Source organism: Halichoerus grypus, chromosome 11, assembly GCF_964656455.1.
Source record: "Halichoerus grypus chromosome 11, mHalGry1.hap1.1, whole genome shotgun sequence".
Lineage (NCBI taxonomy): Eukaryota > Metazoa > Chordata > Mammalia > Carnivora > Phocidae > Halichoerus > Halichoerus grypus.
This window is the reverse complement of record NC_135722.1, coordinates 106,566,250-106,588,901: the sequence shown is the minus strand read 5'-3', so window position 1 is coordinate 106,588,901 and position 22,652 is coordinate 106,566,250. Positions and strand designations below refer to the sequence as shown.

Below are 22,652 nucleotides of genomic sequence, written 5' to 3'. Positions count from 1 at the left end.
ACACTGTGTCCCCTTCATATGCTGAAATCCTAACCCCACTGTGATGGTCTTAGGAGGTGGGGCCTTTGGGAGTGATTAGGTCATGAGGCTTCGTGGATAGGAAGAGACATGAGAATCTCTCTTCTCTTTCTCTCTCTCTCTTCCTCTCTCTCCCTGACGGTACAATAGGAGGGTGGCCATCCAGCAGACCAAGAAGAGTGCCCTCACCAGACACTGGATCTGCTGGTACCTCAATCATGGACTTCCCAGCTTCCAGAACTATGAGAAATAAATTGTTGTTTAAGCCACCCAGCCTATGGGATTTTTGTTACAGCAGCCCAAACCGACTAAGACATCAGCTTGGACACAGGAGGATGGCCTGCCCTTCCACCCAATGCTTCTTGAGAAGGCAAAGCTGGTGCTGCCCCAGATGCATACTCTCACTGAAGGCCATTCTCAGAGTTTTGTTCTCAAAGTTATCTGTCAGAGTGGCCAGCCTCTTACATGCTGGAGAAAGCAAACAGAGTCTTCACATATTAGCCAAAGTCTTCCCCTCACTGAACAGAAATCATCCAGTTGCAACTTAGCAACTATCCAGAGAAGTCATTTGAAGTCTGAGGCATGTGCTTCTGAGAGCAAACCCAGAAGCTTGGAAGCAGCAAGAGGATAAGAATCAGAATAATGCAACTCTGCCACCCCAGTGTCCTGACCCTATTCTAAGAGAGAACCAAGGAGTGCACTTGTGATGAGCACCAGGTGATGTATGAAGTGGTGAATCACTATATTGTACACCTGAAACTAATATTACCCAGTATGTTAACTGAAATTTAAATAAAAATTATTTAAAATAAATATAAAAATAAATTTTAAAAGAATTTTTAAAAAGGGATGTGGGGTAGCTCAGTCAGTTAAGAGTCCAACTCTTGATTTCGGCTTAGGTCATGATCTCACGGTCATGAGACAGAGCCCTGCCTTGGGCTTTGCACTGGGCGTGCAGCCGACTTAAGATTCTCTCTCTCTCTCTCTCTCTCTCTCTCCCTCTGTCCGTTTCCACTCCTCTCTGTCTCTCTAAACAAACAAAAACTTAAAGAAATTTTTTTAAAAAGAGAACCAAACATTTGCAGAACAAGATGGAGCCAGTCTTAAATAAACTATAAAGAATCTCACCTGACTTATAACAATCTAATCTTTTCTCATGATCTAGAATAAAAATGGCAAGTTTAAACCAATTTAAAATACTAGTCAATTATAAGAAAGCTATTTAAATGTCCTTATGAAACTGCTACTTTTGGGGTTACGCTCATCCTTATCATAAGCCACAAAGCCAATTTCCTGGCTTTAGGTCTTTTCCTTGCTTATACTGGTGTTCCTGACTCTATTTAAATATAAAATGAATTAACATGTATGAATATGCTACACAAATGTGACGGTTTCTCTTTTGTAAAAATTATTACTATTTGCAGCAGGATACATGGATCATCTAAACAGGATTCATCTAAAATGCCATTAACTTGCTGTGGGTTTCTTTTTTTATGGATTAATATGTTTTAATTACATTAATTTTGTTTACTTTCCCAGCTTCTGAAAGCATTTTTTAATCAAACTTTTTAAGATAACTGTACGTCTTACCACATGCAGTTGTAAGGAATGATATGGGAAGATGCCATACACCCTTCATCCATTTCCCCCCAGTGGTAGCATCTTGCATAACTATAGCACAGTATCACAACCAGGAAACCAACACCGATACAATCCACCTCAGATTTCATCAGTGTCATATGTACTAATTTGTGAGAGTTCTGTTCTATGCACTTTGATCCTGTGTGTACACTTCTGTAATTGACACCACAATGTTCAGAACATTTCAATCACCATAAGGATGCCTTGGGCAGCCCTTCTATAAGCACACCCACCTTCCTCCCCCACCCCAGTCGGTAAGCACTGACAACCACTAATCTGTTTTCCATCTCTATCATCTGGTCATTTCAATAATGTTTTATAAATGGAATCATACGGTATGTAACCTTTTCTGATTAGCTTTTTCACTCAGCATAATTCCTTAAGATCCATCCACGTTTTTTCCTTTAGCAATAGTTTATTCCTTTTTATTACTGAGTAGTGTTCCATCAACTAACCATACCAGTTTCTTTAACCATTCATCTGTTGAAGCATATTTGAAATGTTTCAAGTTTTTGGCTATTACAAATAAAAGTTGCTCTGAATATTAGTGTGCCTTTTTTTTTTTAAAGATTTTATTTATTTATTTGACAGAGAGAGACACAGTGAGAGAGGGAACACAAGCAGGGGGAGTGGGAGAGGGAGAAGCAGGCTTCCCACTGAGCAGGGAGCCCAATGCGGGACTCGATCCCAGGACCCTGGGATCATGACCTGAGCCAAAGGCAGACGCTTAACGACTGAGCCACCCAGGCACCCCATAGTGTGCCTATTTTTATGTGAAAATAATCTCCATCACTTATTTCACCCATCCTCCCACCAACCTCCCCTCTGGTAACCATCAGTTAGTTCTCTGTAGTTAAGAGTCTGTTTCTTGCTTTGTGTATGTGTCTCTCTCTTTTCCTTTGTTCATTTGTTTTGTTTCTCAAATTCCACATATAAGTGAAATTATATAGTATTTGTCTTTTTCTGACTAACTTACCTCATTTAGCATTATACTCTCCACCCATGTCGTTGCAAATGTTAAGATTTCATTCCTTTTTATGGCTAACATTCCATTATATATATATGTACACCATACCTTCCTTATCCATTCATCTATCAATGGACACATGGGCTGCAATGCACATTTAATTTCATAAGAAACAGCCAAATTATTTTCCAGAGGAGCTGAACCATTGTACTCAAAAGATGAGTAGGAATTTCTAGATACAGCAGAGACTGCCAGTAATTCCCCAATATCTGAGTGACCCATCTCTCATAGTGATTGAAACCCCTAATTTTGGCTACCCCAAAGTAAAGACTTACATTCTCTGTCTTCCCTCGCAGCTAGGTATGATCACTTGATTAATTCTGGCTAATATCTTCTAAGTAGGAGTTTTGTGGGAAGCTTCTAAGAATATTCCATTAAAGAAATGCAGATTGTACCCTCTGCCCCTTTACTTATTTCTTGGTTCGTCCTGCTGCTATAAACTAGATGTGATATTTGCCATCCTGGATCATAAATACAAGTGCTGCATCCTAGGGATGTCAGAGTGGTAAGCTGGAAGTAGCCTAAGTCCCTGAGGACCCCGGCAGACCTATTAGCCCTAGACTGTCTTGCCCAGACTTTTATGTGAAAGTAAAATAAACTATGTGATTTAGGCTGTTCTTTAATTCCCTGTTATTCACAGTTGGGACTGAATCCTGACCAGGTACCAAAGCACGGAGACATAAACGATCCACCCAGGAAACACCATTAGCTCAGAGCAGTGTGAGCACGGAGTACTCCCTGGTACCTAACTAGAAAGGAAGCAGAAGCCAAAGACAAAAGCAAGGCCCAGTCATGAAGGGTGTGGCACACCAGGGCTGCTCATCTACAGGAACAAAGAGCTCTCTTTCAAAAGCTTGCCTTAAAGGTCTAGGAATACCCATGCATCCAGATGGGTTTTCCCACAAACCACCGAGAGGGAGGCTTGGCCTTGGCAGGAGGCTGGAGCCCGCCCGGAGGCCACTGCCCCCCACGGATCTGCTGGGCAGCTCAGCCTCCTGGCTCCACTGCTGCTTTGGCAGCTGACACTGCAGCTCTGGTGCACATATCATGACAAATAATTCAGAGCCCCCTGGTCACCAGATCTCTCCAGCAACACTGCTTGTAGCTATAGTATCACCAAAAGTGCTTAAGAAGACAGTGCCTTCAGACTCTGGCCCCAACTCCCCTCCCCCATCAGAGGGGTCTCAAGAGCACAGGGGATTTCAGACACCTTTCTACCCTCTCCACACTTCTTCTGGAGCTAAAGCACAGAACTCCTTCCCTCACCCTCAGAATCCACACACACACACACACACACACACACACACACGCACGCACACATACACTTTCTCACTCTCCATGAACCACACACACACACACAGGTAAACATGGCAACCCCGTGACCATGGCAGGGCTGTGATATGGTCATTTACACTTAAGACTGCTCTCTGCTTGCTGCATGGAAAATGGTTTCGAAGGCAGCAGGAAAAGAAGCAAATAAAACTGTGATGCCCAAGCAAGAAATTCTGAGGGCCTGAACCAAAGCAGAGACGGGGGGCGGGGGGGGGGGGAGCGGTATATTTGAGGATCTCCTCCCCGCAGAGAGGAGGGGACAGATTTGAGTAGCACGAAACAAGTAAAATCAACAGCATTTGGTGACTGGTAGATGTAAGGATGAGGACAGGGAGGAACATGGGGAGACTTCTGGGACAGGATAACTTAAGTTATTAATACTAAAGCTACTAGAAAGAGCCGCCAATCACTGGCCACCAACTCCATGCTACTCCCTGAGTCTGGTGCTTCATATTCATCACCTCTTAATTCTTAGACTCACTCTGTGGAATACAGTTTTAATCCACACTTTACAAATAAGGAAACTGAGGCAAGGAAAAGTTGAGTGACCTACTCAGAACTTCCCAGGTAGAAACCAACAAGGATATGCCTCCAACCCTGTTCTCTGGCTCAGTGCAGGTCTCCATGACACCACCCTATGCTATGTCCCCCAGGTCAGCATTCAGATGCTGTTTTTCAGAAAAGGAACTGAAAGAAAATATACCAAAATGGTTACCTTTGGATGGCAGAAGCGGTTTTTATTTTATACACATCTATGTTTTCCAGATTTTCTTCCATGCATTCGCACGGTATCTATAAAGGAAGCAATAACTGTTTCTATCTAAATAATAATATAACACTCTGAGAAAGAAAAGCTTCAGAAATCTAAACATATGTACATATTCTTTGGCAGGAAAGAGGGGAGGGTCTTAAGTCACAGGCCCAGGTTGCCATAGAAGTGAGAGCCAAGCCTAATAAATACTCCCAGTAAAAGCCTTGTCAGATGGCAGGCCCCTGGGCTGGTACTGGCCAGGAAGGCCCCTCTTTTCACAAAGACATTACCTTGAGAAGTTCTCATTATCTCACTGGCTCTGAGACCACTAGTTTGTTGGTTTTTCCTCTTTAAAAAAATTTTTGTCAGTAATAATTTCAGGCACTGAAACAAAAATTCCAGACAGCACATCCTCTGCCAACACTTCATATGTGTCTGAATAATGGCACCATGAATATTTATGTCTTGTTATTATCACGGCTACCAGGAATGACAGTTTCAGCACAAGTGACCATATTCGTTTTCATCTCACTGTTTGACCCTGAATATTCTTTATTTCTCCCACTCAGCAGCACCACATACCCCACTGCAGATTTGCGTATGGTCCTGTTACACAGGGGGAATACTCCTCTAAGAAATGTTCGGTTTTCCTTTCCTGTGCAACCAGAGAGCTAGGGAATCCTGCATTCGTCCATCCATCCATCAGCAAATACTCATTGAGGACCCTGTGCTGGGCTCCAGGACACAAAGCTGACATGTTCCTTGCCTGCAAGTCGGGTCAGGAGACAGACACATCAACAGCCCGTTACACTACACTGAGGTGAGTGCAATGAATGGCTGGCACTAGGTCGCAGGTGCTGTGGCAGATACCACTAATGGGGACAACATGAACAAAGGCACCAACCTGAAAAGAGCACAGTCTGGGCAGAGCATGACGAGCAGTTCAATGTTGTCAGAGAGCAGCGAGACAGAATAAGAATGGCCTCAAAGGCTTCAAGAAAGAGCTGGGACTTGAGGGTGAATTTAAGGGATCAAAATTAAGGCAGCAAGATTGACGGGAGATTGGTAGTACAGGCCAGGAAACAAAATTATGGGGGCCCAAACTGGAACTGTGGGGGTGGGTATATGGAAAAGGAAACAGATTCAGAAACTACTGGAAAGATTAAATCAGAAAACATTGGTCCCTAGTTAAAGGAGGAGGATGGTGTGCATTTGGACGAGTTGGGAGAGGAGTATTAGGGTGTAGGAATGGGAGGAACCAATACATAGAAAAATCTGCAGATTATTTTATGGAAATTTCATCTATTTAAAACATGGTATCTTCCAATCCAGGTTCTTATTGTCTCTTCAAATATTTAAATCTTCCTCTAGTCCCTCAATAACATTTCATCATTTTCTTCACTTAGGTCTCACTTATTTCTTTCTAGATGAATACATACGGATTTTTTATTTCCCTGTTGCTATTGTAAATGGGCTCTCTTTTTCATCATATTTTCTCATTAGAAAATGCGTCAGTTAAGATTCACTTGGTTACAAATGACAGAAAATCCAACTCAAACTGATATAAACAAATAATAGTAACACATATTGAGTGCTCATTATTGCTAGATATTGATCCAAGCACTTTACATGTATTAATCTTCTGACTCAGTTAAATATAAGGAGAAGATTTAAATGAAAAAAGTGAGTCATGTCTGTCTTCAAATATAGATGGATCCAGCAGCTCAAAAACCCTCACCAGGACTGAGTATGTCTCCATCTCTTGGCTCCACAGTGGCAGTGACTGAAGCAGCTTCCACACTGTCTACTTTTAGGTGCAGGCCTGGCAAGGATTTAGGTAGAAGAACCTGCTCCAGATAAAGACCTCACATTGAGTCTCTCACTAGCCCAACTTGAGATGTGTGCCCATCACTGCTACTAGAGGGAAGTGGTGCTTTGACTGGCTAGATGTGGTCATGTGCTACTCTCCCAAAACTGTATACACTGAGAGTAGGGGAGGAGTCACTCAGTCTTAAACAAATCCTTTGCAAGAAGTAGGGACATGGGGGGAGATGGCAAAAAAATAACCAATGTCCACTCTACTGGTTACTACTCCATCAATTACTATTATTACTTTGGATTAAAACTACACACACACACACACGCCTAAATATTACATGTGTAATATACATATAACAAGCAACCAGCCTGGATAATTTCAAGGTTACTTTAATTGGGTGTTGTACTAGAGTGATTGTACTAGTAGCCCCAATCTTCACACTTCCCTGAATCTGATCCCTCCGCTCTCCACACTGACTCTGGGCTCAGCCTGGTGCCTCGCTTTTACCAATGGGACAATCTCAAACCTGATACAAACAGGCCTGAAAAAGAAACTTTAGGTTTCCTCCTCCTCTCTTTGAACTTGGCCACCACCAGGAAGACAAGCTTGGGTTAGCCTGCTAGAGGATCAAAAACCATGTGGAAGAATGTCAAGATATCCTAGCTAAAGCTATCCTAGACCCAACCAGCCCCAGCCGACCTGCCAGCTGACTGCAGATGCATGAGCAAGCCAAGATTAGCCAAGCTCAGCCCGGATCAGCAGAACTACCCCACCATAGACTCATGAGAAATAAAAAATGGTTGTTGTTTTAAGCCCCTAAGTTGTGTAGTGACTTATAATGCAGCAATAGGTATCTGAAATAGACATTCTCCATTTATGCCTAATAACGTGATTATCAAAATTAACAAAGGCAACAAAGCCCAACATACTAATGGGCTAGTGCTGGTGCTCAGGAAGATAGCAGGGAAGAGATGGACACTGGGCTGCAACCTGAGTAGGCTGCTACATTACGCACACTAGCAGCCTGAGATCATGGAGAGCAGGGCCAAGAGTACTGAAAGGCAGAAGTAAGTTGTTAACAAAGGTAATTTGCAAATCGAACCAATCAACATACAAGTTTCAATTCACACATTTTTGTGAATGCAGAGGTCTAGGCCTTGAGGCAAAGATAAAGGAGCTGGGGAGAGGAGACGCCAGCTCATGAAATGAGAGCATAATGATCCCTGTGATATGACCAAGTACACATAGGCGAGACGCAGGAGCAGAGCAACATAAAACTGGAGAAGGGAGACGGCTAGCCCTGGGGTGCAGGAAACTTGAAGGAAAGAAACCAAGCCAGATTTTCCATGAAATGGGAAGAATATAATCCCAGGAAATTTGGAAGCTTGAAGAGTATACTAAAGGATGTGAATCATGTTGAAAACCACAAAAAAATCTGGAAAAATTTATTTCATTGTTTTTGTGCTAGAATAGAAAAAGCAGAGTTGACGTCAGGAGATGCAAGTTTTGTTTCTGCTTGACCTTGGGTAAGCCACAGAATGTCTTTGTGTTTTGGGGTTTTTTTTTAAGATTGCTTTATTTATTTATTTTTAAGTATCTCTACACCTAACCCAGAGCTCAAGCCCACAACCCCAAGATCAAGAGTTGCACCCAGCACCAACTGAGCCAGCCAGGCACCCCAGAACATCTTTGGATCTTAGTTTTCTCATCTATAAAATAAAGAAATTCAATAATCTCTAACCTTTCCTCCATGTCTAAAAATTCTCCATTTCTTTCTTCCTCTCTCTCTCCCCCCCCCCACTCCTCCCTCTCTTCCTTCTCTCTCCTCCCCCTCTATATATAGCAAAAAATATAATTTCTGGAATATTTCATCCACCTTACCTTTGGTCCAAGAATCAGCTCTTCTCCAGACAGCTGGAAGAGGAGCGAAAAAACGAGCCAACTGTCAAAGCCGAGGATGAGGGAGATAAATATATTTATCTCCAAACATATGATGAAAAAGAATAATCTCTTGGCTATTACCATTTTCCAGAAATGTTTCAAATCTTCCAACAGTAATAAGGACTCTTTTTTGACACTGTGAAAATAATCAAATGTCTTTCTCTGCTTGGAACACTAACCTGGGAGTGGTAGCTCACTTGGTAGCTCACTCTGCTTGGAACACTACCACAGGGAGTGGTAGCTCAGTATCTACTGTCATTGCTCTTTTTCTTTTAAAATTTTTTATTAACATATAATGTATTATTTGTTTCAGGGGTACAGGTCTGTGATTCATCAGTCTTACACAATTCACAGCACTCACCATAGTACATACCCTCCCCAATGTCCATCACCCAGCCACCCCATCCCTCCCACCCCCCTCCACTCCAGCAACCCTCAGTTTGTTTCCTGAGATTAAGAGTCTCTTATGGTTTGTCTCCCTCTCTGGTTTCATCTTGTTTCATTTTTCCCTTCTTCCCCTATGATCCTCTGTTTTGTTTCTCAAATTCCTCATATCAGTGAGATCATGATACTTATCTTTCTCTGATTAATTTATTTCGCTTAGCATAATACCCTCTAGTTCCATCCACGTCATAGCAAATGACAAGATTTCTTTTTTTGATGGCTGCATAATATTCCATTGTGTGTGTGTGTGTGTGTGTGTGTGTGTGTGTGTGTGCATGTATATATACCACATCTTCTTTATCCATTCATCTGTTGATGGACATCTTGCTCTTTCCATAGTTTGGCTATTGTGGACATTGCTGCTATAAACATTGGGGTGCATGTGCCCCTTCGAATCACTACATTTGTATCTTTGGGGTAAATACCCAGTAGTGCAATTGCTGGGTCGTAGGGTAGCTCTATTCTCAACTTTTTGAGGAACCTCCATACTGTTTTCCAGAGCGGCTGCACCAGCTTGCATTCCCACCAACAGCGTAGGAGGGTTCCCCTTTCTCTGCATCCTCGCCAACATCTGTCGTTTCCTGACTTGTCAATTTTAGCCATTCTGACTGGTGTGAGGTGGTATCTCATTGAGGTTTTGATTTGGATTTCCCTGATGCCGAGCGATGTTGAGCACTTTTTCATGTGTCTGTTGGCTATTTGGATGTCTTCTTTGGAAAAATGTCTGTTCATGTCTTCTGCCCATTTCTTGATTGGATTATTTGTTCTTTAGGTGTTGAGTTTGATAAGTTCTTTATAGATTTTGGATACTAGCCCTTTATCTGATATGTCATTTGCAAATATCTTCTCCCATTCTGTCAGTTGTCTTTTGGTTTTGTCGACTGTTTCCTTTGCTGTGCAAAAGCTTTTTATCTTGATGAAGTCCCAATAGTTCATTTTTGCCCTTGCTTCCCTTGCCTTTGGCGATGTTTCTAGGAAGAAGTTGCTGTGGCTGTGGTCGAAGAGGTTGCTGCCTGTGTTCTCCTCAAGGATTTTGATGGATTCCTGTCTCACATATAGGTCTTTCATCCATTTTGAGTCTATTTTTGTGTGTGGTGTAAGGAAATGGTCCAGTTTCATTCTTCTGCATGTGGCTGTCCAATTTTCCCAAAACCATTTGTTGAAGAGACTGTCTTTTTTCCTTCGGACATTCTTTCCTGCTTTGTTGAAGATTAGTTGACCATAGAGTTGAGGGTCCATTTCTGGGCTCTCTATTCTGTTCCATTGATTTATATGTCTGTTTTTGTGCCGGTACCATACTGTCTTGATGATGACAGCTTCGTAATAGAGCTTGAAGTCCGGAATTGTGATGCCACCAGCTTTGTTTTTCTTTTTCAACATTCCTCTGGCTATTCGGGGTCTTTTCTGGTTCCATACAAATTTTAGGATTATTTGTTCCATTCCTTTGAAAAAAGTTGACGGTATTTTGATAGGGATTGCATTAAATGTGTAGATTGCTCTAGGTAGCATTGACATTTTCACAATATTTTTTCTTCCAATCCATGAGCATGGAACATTTTTCCATTTCTTTGTGTCTTCCTCAATTTCTTTCATGAGTATTCTATAGTTTTCTGAGTACAGATTCTTTGCCTCTTTGGTTGGATTTATTCCTAGGTATTTTATGGTTTTGGGTGCAATTGTAAATGGGATCGACTCCTTAATTTCTCTTTCTTCTGTCTTGTTGTTGGTGTTTAGAAATGCAACTGATTTCTGTGCATTGATTTTGTATCCTGCCACTTTATTGAATTCCTGTATGAGTTTTAGCAGTTTTGGGGTGGAGTCTTTTGGGTTTTCCACATAAAGTATCATATCATCTGCAAAAAAGTGAGAGTTTCACTTCTTTGCCGATTCGGATGCCTTTTATTTCTTTCTGTTGTCTAATTGCTGAGGCTAGGACTTCTAGTACTATGTTGAATAGCAGTGATGATAGTGGATATCCCTGCCATGTTCCTGACCTTAGGTGAAAAGCTCTCAGTTTTTTCCATTGAGTATGATATTCGCTGTGGGTTTTTAATAGATGGCTTTTACGATATTGAGGTATGTACCCTCTATCCCTACACTGTGAAAAGTTAATCAAGAAAGGATGCTGTACTTTGTCAAATGCTTTTTCTGCATCTATTGAAAGGATCATATGGTTCTTGTTCTTTCTTTTGTTAATGTATTGTACCACATTGATTGATTTGCTTGAACCAACCTTGCAGCCCAGGAATAAATCCCACTTGGTCGTGGTGAATAATCCTTTTAATGTACCGTTGGATCCTACTGGCTAGTATTTTGGTGAGAATTTTTGCATCCATGTTCATCAGGGATATTGATCTGTAGTTCTCCTTTTTGATGGGGTCTTTGTCTGGTTTTGGGATCAAGGTAATGCTGGCCTCATAAGATGAGTTTGGAAGTTTTCCTTCCATTTCTATTTTTTGGAACATTTTCAAAAGAATATGCATTCTTTAGTTCTTCCTTAAATGTTTGGTAGAATTCCCCTTGGGAAGCCATCTGGCCCTGGGCTCTTGTTTGTTGGGAGATTTTTTATTACTGCTTCAATTTCCTTACTGGTTATGGGTCTGTTCAGGTTTTCTATTTAACTGCCATTGCTCTCTTAATACACGTAGTAGACTAGGTCATTATTTAACTTCCAACACGTACCCCCATTCTAACAGTACCTCAACTTTCTTGAGGGGAAATAATTCTCCTCCACTGTGTAATCTTAGAAGAAAATTCTTGGAAACCACTTCCCATAATAGAAGATGAAGGGCTCAGCTCCTCCTTCTCCTGGCCCTGGGAGTGGGAGCAGGAGTGATGCAAGTAACTAAGATTGACCAATAAGACATGTTCTGAGGACTTAGAATTTGAGCCAGCTTCAACTGACTTAGGGTTGGGTGTTATTCTTTCCAAATGTTGCTCACCACACTGTTCCTTCCCCACAATGCCTACTGAGATTTCCATGGGTTTTTATGGGTTCTACATTTCCAAGCCTGCTTGTTCAGCCTCCTATCTGGTGTATGAGCCTCCTGACATCCCACCAAAAATTCCCTTTAGCTTAAGCTATTCTGAGGCAGCTTCTAGTATAGGAGACTGAGAAGTTGACTGATACAATAACATTCCACCAGAACCAGTCTTAGGCATAAGTCAATGTTAGGCTATGTCTTACTTCCTGCCCTTTTACACACTGTTTCCTGTGCATCAGGTGCTTTTCCTCCTTTAATAATAATTAACTTTTATTTATTTATTTACTTATTTATTTTTACTTTTTATAGAGATGATAAGGTAGCAATTAAAAGCACAGGGTAAAATTCCAGATTAGGTCCTAAATGTGAGCCCTGAAACCATAAAAATCCTAGAAGAGAGCACAGGCAGTAATTTCTCTGACACTGTCCATAGCAACACTTTTCTAGATATATCTCCTAAGGCAAGGGAAACAAAAGCAAAAAAAAAAAAAAAAAAACCTATTAGGACTACATCAAAATAAAAAGCTTTTGCACAGTGAAGGAACCATCAAGAAAGCAAAAAGGCAACTTACTAAATAGGAGAAGATATCTGCAAATGATATATCCAATAAGGGGTTAATATCCCAACTATATAAAGAACCTATACAACTCAACACCAAAAAACAAATAATTTAAAAATGGGCAGAGGACTTGAATAGACATTTTTCCTAAGAGGACATACAGATAACCAACAGACACATAAAAAGATGTTCAACATCACTCAACATCAGGGAAATGCAAATCAAAACCACAATAAGGTATCACCTCACACCCGTCAGAATGGCTAAAATCAAAAAGACAAGAAATAATTAGTGTTGGCAAGGATGTGGAGAAAAAGGAACCCTCGTATACAGCTGATGGGAGTATCAATTGGTACAGCCACCATGGAAAACAGTATGGAGGTTCCTCAAAAAATTAAAAATATAAATACCATATGATCCAACAATTCCTCTACTGAGTACTTACCCGAAGAAAACAAAAACACTAACTCAAAAAGACATATGCAACTATACCCAAATAAAAAATTTTTGAAGATTTAATTTAAAAAAATAAATTTCAGTTTATCCACTTATGTACTATTCAACAAGCTAGCCATTTAACACCTATGGCTTTGATTTCTTCATATGTAAAAGGAGTATAATAGAAATATCCACATCACAGAATTGTTATGAGGATTCAGTGAGTTATATTACCTGAGAAATTAAGTAATAAAGTAAATGAGAATAATGTCTGGCACCTGGTAAATGCTATATAATTGTTTGCTATTGTCATTATGTACTGAGTACTGTACAAACAATTCCCTGTGCCTTTCACAATGTATCAAGTAGGCACAATAATCTTTATATATATAAGAAAACAGACTCAGAGAAGGTAAAAACTTGCCTTGGTCCCACACTTAGTTAAGTATCAATGGCAGAGTCAGTTTCATGTCTGTATCTAACTTCTACTGTCTGCCTCAACTCAAGTTTATCTCCTCCAGAAAGCCCTGAAAACCCCATGCATTTTCCATGATGACTAGCTATTACTTTCATAAGCAATACAATTTAATTTTTATAAAATGGTGACCTTGGAAATATAATGGGGACTGAAGACTGACATTAATCAATGAACTTACCTCCATCTCTTCCTTTCCCTGGTCAAACCCCTACAACAAACCAGGCTCCAAGTTCCCTCCAATCTTTCTGTGACTGTATGAAAAATGAATTTAATCCTTTTCTAAGCTTAATAGTGCAATTGTCTAGCACAAGAGTAACCTCTGTTTGGGCCATTTAGTATTTAGTTATTCCACTGTGGAAAATTTTGCCATAAACTTTCCAAAACAAGGTGGTGCTTTAGTCATTATGCATCTGGCCTCTAGGATGATTTACACTTTTTTCTAGTATAAGTTTCAGTTAAGATAATACAGTAATGTATAAAACATGTGTTTTTACATATGTATATCCAGTGTAATCACCATTCATGTCAAGAAAGGAAGCATCTCCAGCTCTCCAGAGGGTTCCTTCATGTTCTGTCTAGTCAATAACCCCCCCAGTCAAAAACCATTATTCTGCAGACTGATATCAACACGGATTATTAGTCTGCCTGTTTTCGAACTTAACATAAATGGAATTATAGGAAATGGACTCCACTGTATTTGGCCTCTTTAATTCAAGGTTATGTTTGTGAGATTTATACCCGTTGTTTCATACTCCAATACTCTGTTCTGTTTCAGTGCCAAATAATAATCCATTGTTTGAATTTTCTAATTTACCTATGCTACAATTCATGAGCATTTTGATTGTTTTCTATTTTGGTCTATTAGGAAGAGTACTGTAATAAACATTCCTGTGCAAGTCTTTTGTTGTGCATATACATTCACTGATATCGGGTATAAATCTAGGAGTGAAACTGCTGGCTCATAAGACTAACATACAGCTTTCTGAATTTTCCAAAGTGATTCTATTAATTTCAAAGTAGTTATATTAGTTTTAAATCATAACAGCAGTATATGATAATTTGTATTTCTCTATATCCTCACAAACACTTGGTATTATTACATTTGTTTGTTTTATTTTAAACTATTTTGGCAGGTGCACATCATATTATTTTTGCTTTAATTTAGATTTCCCTGATAACTAATGAAATTAACTACTTTTATATTTGTTTATTGGCCATCTGAATATTTTTTGTGAAATTCCTGTTCCATATGTCTACTCATTTAAAAAAAATACCCTGCCCCATTTCTCTTATTGATTGGCATAATATCTTTATACATTCCGTGAATCTTATATCAGATATACATATTGAAAACATCTTTTACTCAGTGGTTTATCTTCTTACTCTCCTAAGGGTAACTTTGGAGAAAATATATTTTACATTGTAATGAGGTCCAATTTATCAACCTTTTTTATTTACACTTGATACTATTTTTTTTTTATATTGAAGCATAGTTAACAATGCTACATTAGTTTCAGGTGTACTACATAGTGATTCAACATCTCTATACCTTATGCTATGCCCACCACAAGTGTAGCTACCATCTGTCATCCTACTATGCTATTACAATACCATTGACTAGGGGCGCCGGGGTGGCTCGGTCGCTTAAGTGTCTGCCTTCAGCTCGGGTCATCATCCCAGGGTCCTGGGATCGAGTCCTGCATCAGGCTCCCTCCTCAGTTGGGAGTCTGCTTCTCCCTTTGCCTGCTGCTCCCCCTGCTTGTGCTTTCTCTCTCTCTCTCTTTCTCTGTCAAATAAATAAATAAAACTCTTTGAAAAAAAAATACCATTGACTATATTCCCTATGCTGTGCCTTTCATCCCCATGACTTATTATTCATTCCATAATTGGAAGCCTGTATCTCCCACTGCCCTTCACCCATTTTGCCCATCCTCCCACTCCCTTCCCACTGGCAACCATCAGTTTGTTCTCTATTCGTGGGAAGTTCTCCCTATCTGAATAGAAGCACCCTCCAGATCATCCCTCCCTTCCCACTCCCAGTTCCCATCCCCCACACTCCACCCCCTGTCTAAATCAGGCCTTATGAATTCCTACATGAACTATCTCTATGGGTTCCAAATGGTTCCCTTACTACAACATTCCTCTATCAATCTATTCTGCTATTCCTTGTGAAACTCACCTTCCAAATGGTATCTATGATCACATTTTCTCTTCCTCAAAAACCTTCCTTGATCCCTCACAACATATTTCTTTATGTAGGGAAATAACTTTTAGACAGTATTTCATCCTCAAGGCATTTGGAATAACCACAGAGAAGGCTCTTCTTAAAATGATGGAAATTTTATATAGACAAGAAATTCAGAGGCCACCTGAGTTAATTCATAGGCCTACATATTTAAACTCAAACCCTTAAATCTCTATGAAAAATGAACTGGTGGGTACAGAGAAGAGATGGTCTTGATCACTAGATGGAGTGAATTAAGGTTGTGGGTTCTGTTTAAACCCATAGTCTTGAACTGTTGAATTAGACACCTCAAAGGCATCTTGCCTTCAATCTCTCCTCCCTCCAAACTTTGTATCATACCACTACCAGAGACAGCTTTCTAAAACCCAAATCTATGTCATGCCTTTAACAGCTTCCCATTTTTACAAAATAATGTCCATAGTTGGTATTGAGATGGCGATAATCTCTGGTATCTGATTTTACTGCAAGAGCACACATGTCCACAAGTCTTCACCCCTCTCTGTATCCCCACCCTATGCAATTTGACTTTGCAGCTCCTCCCACCAAGGGGTGGAATCAATTTCCCCACCCTATGAATTTAGGCTGGTGTGTGACTAACTTTGCCCAATAGAAAACGGCAGAAATGGCAGAGTACCAAATCCAGGCGGAGGTCTCAAGAGGCCTTGACCACTTCCACTCACCTCAGAACCCTGCCACTGCCCAGTGAACAATCCCAGGCTAGCCTACTAAATGACGACAGGCCCAATCACCTTGATCCACCAGCCAACATCCAGCCAACCACCACACGTGTGGATGAGGCCATGCTGGGCAAGGCAGCCCCTAGTCTACCCATTAGGTCACCAAAGACTTGTGACCAAGCCCACCTGAAATCAGCCAAGTCTGACCAGATCAGCAAAACCCCCCAGCCGCCCTGTACCCTCATAAACAATAATAGATACTGATGGCTTAAATACTACATTTATCATAATTTGTTTCGCAGCAAGAGCTTACGTGACTTATTACCCAGCACAGTTGAGACACCAACCTACTTTCCACCTTCTCCTCCCACTCCCTGCCTTGTATTCTGATAGTCCTTCATCCCAAAGTACTTGAAATTCCCTATCTCACAGTCATACCTCACTGCCTTCGTTATGACCCACTGCCTAGAAGGCCCTCTTCTCTCTCCTATATTGTGAAAATCTCATCATTCAAGATCAAGCTCAAACATTATTCTTGGATCATGAGATAGTTACTGAGGCTAGGCACTAAGGTTTCAAAACTGAACGAAACACAGTCTGCCCACTAAACCAGTTCACAGCTGAGGAAAGGCTGATGTCCCTGTCTTACTTCTTCCTCCTCCCTCACTCTCTTCAGTAGACTTATGTCCTTCTTATTTCTTCCCAAGCACCCTTCAGTTACAGCACAGCTCACAGTGTGGTGCCAGCCAGGCACAGTATCTGACTTACAGAAATCTTATGAATAATAGATGAGAGTATGAAGGCAAAACCCTTAACACGGTGTGTGAAACACAGTAAGTGGAAAATAAACGTTAGCTGTTGTTATTTTTAGTTAACACATACTCTCATCTCCCCTACTTGACTGCGTGTAAGCTTCTTGAGAGCAGGACCGAAGCCAAACTCATCTTTGTGTCTGAAGTGCCTGAAGTGTGTATGTGCCTGGCACAGAATACACACTCACCAGATGTTTGCTGAACAGCCATCACCAGATCTGTAAGAACTGAGCACAAACCCAGTAACTGCAGAGCTGTTCAGTGGCCCCGGGGCTTTAGTGTTATACCGGGGCGCCCTCTGCTGTGTATGATCTGTTCACCATCTGGGTAGGAAGCAAAACTCCTGAGGGAACTCAGTAAAGCTGCAAGTTTCCAGAAAGGCTCATTCCAGGCAAAGCATTCGTCTCCTTCACCAGGGGGTACTGCTTTCCCTCCCCGGTGCTATACCTGGGGTCATCCATTTTACAGCTGCAGTCACCCATGTCATTTGTTTTTTGAAAAAAACAAAACGTTTTGGCTCAGTTTTTTTCTTTAAAAGACTTTTATTTATTATAGAGAGAGTGAAAGAGAGAGAGCGAGCACGAATAGGAGGGGCAGAGAGAGAGGGATAGAGATTCCCAAGAAACTCTGCGCTGAGCATGCAGCTGGACGTGGGGCTCAGTCTCACGACCCTGAGATCACAACCTGAGCTGAAACCAAGAGTCAGGCGCTTACCTGACTGTGCCACCCAGGCGTCCCTGGCTCAGGTTTTATACCTCGTTTAGGTCATAAATAAGCCCTTCATGAGTCATAATGGAATAATAAAGTGAGGTGGTGGGACAGATGGTAGGACAGCTCACAAGACTCCACACCCTATCATGTTTGAAAACCCTCTGAAGAGACAGCCAGAGAGCAACTATGTACATGGGACGCGTCCCTCACTTGAGATTTTAGCTAAAGACACCTGGATGTAGAAGAACCTCAACTGAGAGAACGGACAAAATCTGAGGAATGCCCACGTAAAGCACACTTTTAGTGAATCATATCATATGCTATGATGAACCAAGTAACTGCCAAGAAAATGTTTAACCAGAAGGGATAAAAAAATTACAATTAATCTTGCAGCAGATTATTTAAAATACCATATTCACCTGAAAAGAGTATATAATTTATATGTGAGCAGACACTGTCTGGACACTGCGGTGAGAAAGGAAATGTGAGTGGGAGATGCATTTCCAGTCACGTCCCTGTTTCTACTTGAGAGAAACCATGTTCCAAGATAGCTGCGCTGAGTAACTCAACGCACAGGGCCCCACACACAGTGGCCCCTTCGTCACCTCCACACAAGCCATCGAGGTTCCACGCCGTGGCAATGCTGTTCCCTACACCGACGCTTCATGCCCTTGGGCTCCAAGCCGGAGCCAGACGAGCCACGCAGAGCACCGCGCTTTTCACAAACACAAAACTCCTTTATTCCCTAATTGTGCTCCTGCTGGATATCAGTGCCTTTGAACTAATTTTAACTGAAACCGACCGCTGACACTCGCCAGGATATATGGCAGATTTGTAACTGCAGCAACAAATTTGGGTAAATTTAGAAGACCTTTTCCCTTTCTCAGCGTTAACCGAGGCAAGTACGAGGGCCACCTGTAGGGGAATCCTAAGCCTTCTCTAGGGACAGGAGAAGAAAATTTACAAAATTAAGGTGAGGCGGGGCGGAAAGGAAGATGAAGACAAAGCAAATTAGCAAAGAAACGGTAACATTCCCTGAAGAAAACTGACTGTCAAAAAAAGAGGGCACCTGAATAACCTGGAGACTACAGTCCAAATGGGTAAAAAACACTGCTGGAGGTATTTGTGCACATTAATGGGGCACCCGACGGACTCGGCGTGCACAGCGTGCGACTGTTGACCCACGCGCTGCGGGTTCGAGCCCCACCTGGGTGTAGAGATTATTTAAAAGTAAAATCTCAAAATACCTAAGTAAATAAAATTTTAAAAATAAAAATACGGGCTCAATAAAAGTGACGCTAACGAGTCCTTTAAGCCGGATAGCAGCAGCAGGCCTGGTATTCCGGGAAGGCCGCGGACCTTATAACCTTCTCTTCCTCCACAGCGATGCCCTCACACCCCCACGCAGGGAACTCGACCCACGGAGCAGAGGGGAGGGCAGTGCGCGCGAGCGTGAGGCCCGCCGGCCCCCGGCTTCCGCAGCTGTGCACGGCGCAGACCCGACGCCCCGGCCTCCGGCCTCCCACCGCCCTGCGCCCTCCTTCCCAGCCGCGACCGTGACAAGCGTGTCCCCGGGCCGCCTCCGCCTCGGCGCCGGCCAACGCCCGCCCTCGAGCCCACCCAGCCCGCACGCCCGGCGGAGGCCGCGTGCACCCGCTCGCCGACGCGCACCGGCCGGCCTGCCCCTACCTCGGTCCGGGCTCCGGGGTCCACCGCCTCCACGTGGCCCTCCGTGCGCCGCGCGGGCCCTTCTCCGGGGGCGCCCGAGAGGAAGCGCGAGGGCGCCGGCGTCGCCCGAGGGCGCCCACGCAGCGCGGGGCTGCGCCCGCTTCCAGGACCGGCACAGGGCCTCGGCGGACGCGTGGGCAGGCCCCTGGCAGCCGTGGGGCCGGAAGAAGAACGCGAGGCGCGCCGGCCCAGAGCCCGAGCCGTCGGCTGTGCCCGCGCAGGCGCCCGTGTCTGGGACCTCCCGGAGAACCACTTCCTGGGTGAGGCGGTGACCCCGTCGGGAAGATGGCGACCCCCTGAGTCACTCAGCGGGCCGGCGGGCTGCGCCGGGAGCTCTCGGAAGGGCTCGCTCGGAGGCACAGCTCGGAGCTCTGGAGCCCAGCAGGCCCCTGTAAAGTGCCCCTCGTGTCCCCCTGGTGTCCCCGTGGTGTCCCCCTGGTGTCGGGCCTCTGCCTGAGCCTCTCCATGCAGCCACCCCGAGACCTCTCCCACCCCAGGGACCAAATGGAGACAATAAATGCTTTTGTGGGGGGAAAAAAGGCAGCAGCGCTGGCCGGCCTTCTAGAAGACCAGACTGCAGATCCAGAGAATAGTAAAAGCTATAAGAGAATACAAGGGACAACTTTATAACTATGTATTTTTTCCTTGACCATTTTTGCGGTTATTTCAAAGTCCGTGTCTGTTCTCCGGGTCTTCCTTATTGTCTGTTGTTTCTCGTTTTTGATTACCTTCTCTTGTCTCTTCATGTGCCTATTTTTTTTATTGAGTGCCAGATATTGCCTATCAAAAATTATAAAAATAAATGGAGCTCTAGGATTATGAGAGCGTCTCTCCCAAGAGAGTTTTCATTTGCTCCGCCTGACCATTGTCGCTCTAACAATCTTACATCTTAATCCAGTCAAGAGGGTAGATGATTCAAATCTAGACTCCAGGAACTTATGCTTTTGCCTAAAATAAATAAACCTCACTCTGTATCTTTCTCTAAAATCATCTAACGGGGCCCCTGGGTGGCTCAGTCGTTAAGCATCTGCCTTCGGCTCAGGGCTCAGGTCATGGTCCCAGGGTCCTGGGATCGAGCCCCACATCGGGCTCCCTGCTCCGCCGGAGGCCTGCTTCTCCCTCTCCCACTCCCCCTGCTTGTGTTCCCTCTCTCACTGTCAAATAAATAAAATCTTTAAAAAAGAATAATAAATAATAAAAATAAATAAAATAAAATCATCTAACAACTATTAAAATGGTGAGTTTTCTGGTTTTTATTTTTCTACTCAGGTCTTCTAATTTAGACTCTAGGGCAAGCCCAAATCCTGGAACTACACAGCATGTGTCAACAGAATAGCTCCAAAAGAAACCTGTATTTTCTAGTCAGAGGACCAGGTAGGCAATTGTGAATTTGAAGGATATCTGCCACTTTTTTCTTTTATTAATCTCCTGACCCTGCCCCGTGTAAAGTCATAAAGCTGCAACTCTTGCAACAAAGCAGCAGTGGTGAGCCTGCAGGCGCCTAAAACCCAGAGAAAAATCCTTCATTATTACCCAAGAACTGAGAAAAGGAGTCCCTGTAATCTGAACACTGTTGAAGGAATCTTTATTGTATTCTCTCTCTTTTGTTTCTACCCTTTGTTCCTAAGCCAGACCCAGCTACGGAAAGTATGCAATGCATGGAAAACAAAACAAAACAAAACAAAACAAGAACAGTACTCCAGCTTTCTAAGGACCGTGAAAAGGTGCTCTTGAGAGCTAGGGGATATTGGAAAAATCACAGAAGAGAGACAGCTGGAGAAAGGCATGCCCTAAATCTGTGTATGAAGCCACTTCAGAGCTCTTCATGGCTGCCCATGACTCTGACTCTGATAGTGAAAGCGTTCTATTCAAAGCCCCCTCCCCAGTCAAGCTTACAGATAAAACTCACAGGTGTCTGTTTTGTTTTTCCAGGTCATGGTGCCCCTCATTCTCAGAAAATAGACCACAACTACAAAACATATTCCTCTCTAGCCGGCCCATAGCCCACATTCCAGAGGAGCCCAGGACAGAGCCCTCTCCCCACTTCTGAAACTTGTTAGTCCTGCTCTACCTGGCCAAGAGTCAAGCCCCTCCTCACAAGGCCCAGCCTAACAGAAACTCGGGGCCTACCTCTCTCTCCATGTCTGGCCCCTCTCCTCCCTTGGAGAGTGAATAAATTCTGTCCTGCTTATTGCTGTATTCTTTGTGCAAATCTTTGCCGCCAGCATCACTGGCCACCCTAACAGGTAGTATAGTGAAAAAATAATACATTGTGGTCAGGTAGGATATATCTCAGGAATGTAAGTAGATTAATTAATTACCAGATCAAATGAGAAAAAAAACCTATATGATAATCTCAAAGGAATAGCTTGTGGTAAAGCTAAAACCATACCTGATTCTTTTAATTAACAAATTCAAAATAGAAAAGAAATTTTCCTTACCAGGTAAAAGTTATCTACCAGAAGTTTACATTAAATATCATATCTAATGGGGAAACTATAGAAGCATTCTCAGTAAAGTAAGAAAAAAATTAAAGGATGCCCTCTATTATCACTGTTAATTGACATATTATTGGAGAACCTAGCCAATGCAACATGAATACAAAGGACATACTAACACCTTAGTAAAAAAGATGAAAATTAGGTCTTACTTGTTTTTTTAAAAAAGATTTATTTATTTATTTGAGAGAGAAATAGAGTCTGTGTGTGAGTGGGGTGGGGCACAGCGAGAGAGGGAGTAAAGCTCCCTCCAGCTCAGCGCAGAGCCCATGTGCTCAGTCTCACCACCCTGAGATCATGACGAGCCAAAATCAAGAGTCGGATGCTTAACTGACTGAACCACCCAGGCGCCCCAGATCTTATTTCTTATTCTTGCCTTCTCTCATACAAACTCCCACCCCCGAAACATACATGCACTGATCCATGTGTGGGACTTGGTGGGGCATTAAATTCTCAAAGCTTACCTTAAATAGAGATGGTGCTCCGTTCTAGTAATCACACTCAACCTATGCGTCATAGTTACAAGTTATAATTTATCTAGAATGTAC

General features: G+C 42.6%; 1 long non-coding RNA gene across 1 annotated transcript in view; it reads right to left on the bottom strand.

The window, feature by feature from the left end:
- LOC118520106 (uncharacterized) overlaps positions 1-19,750 on the bottom strand; it is a 108,150-nt gene extending 88,400 nt beyond the window's left edge. The window contains exon 1 of the long non-coding RNA XR_013442634.1: positions 19,568-19,750. This is a non-coding gene — a long non-coding RNA (uncharacterized LOC118520106). The remainder of the gene's footprint in view (positions 1-19,567) is intronic.
- Positions 19,751-22,652: the final 2,902 nt, after the last annotated feature.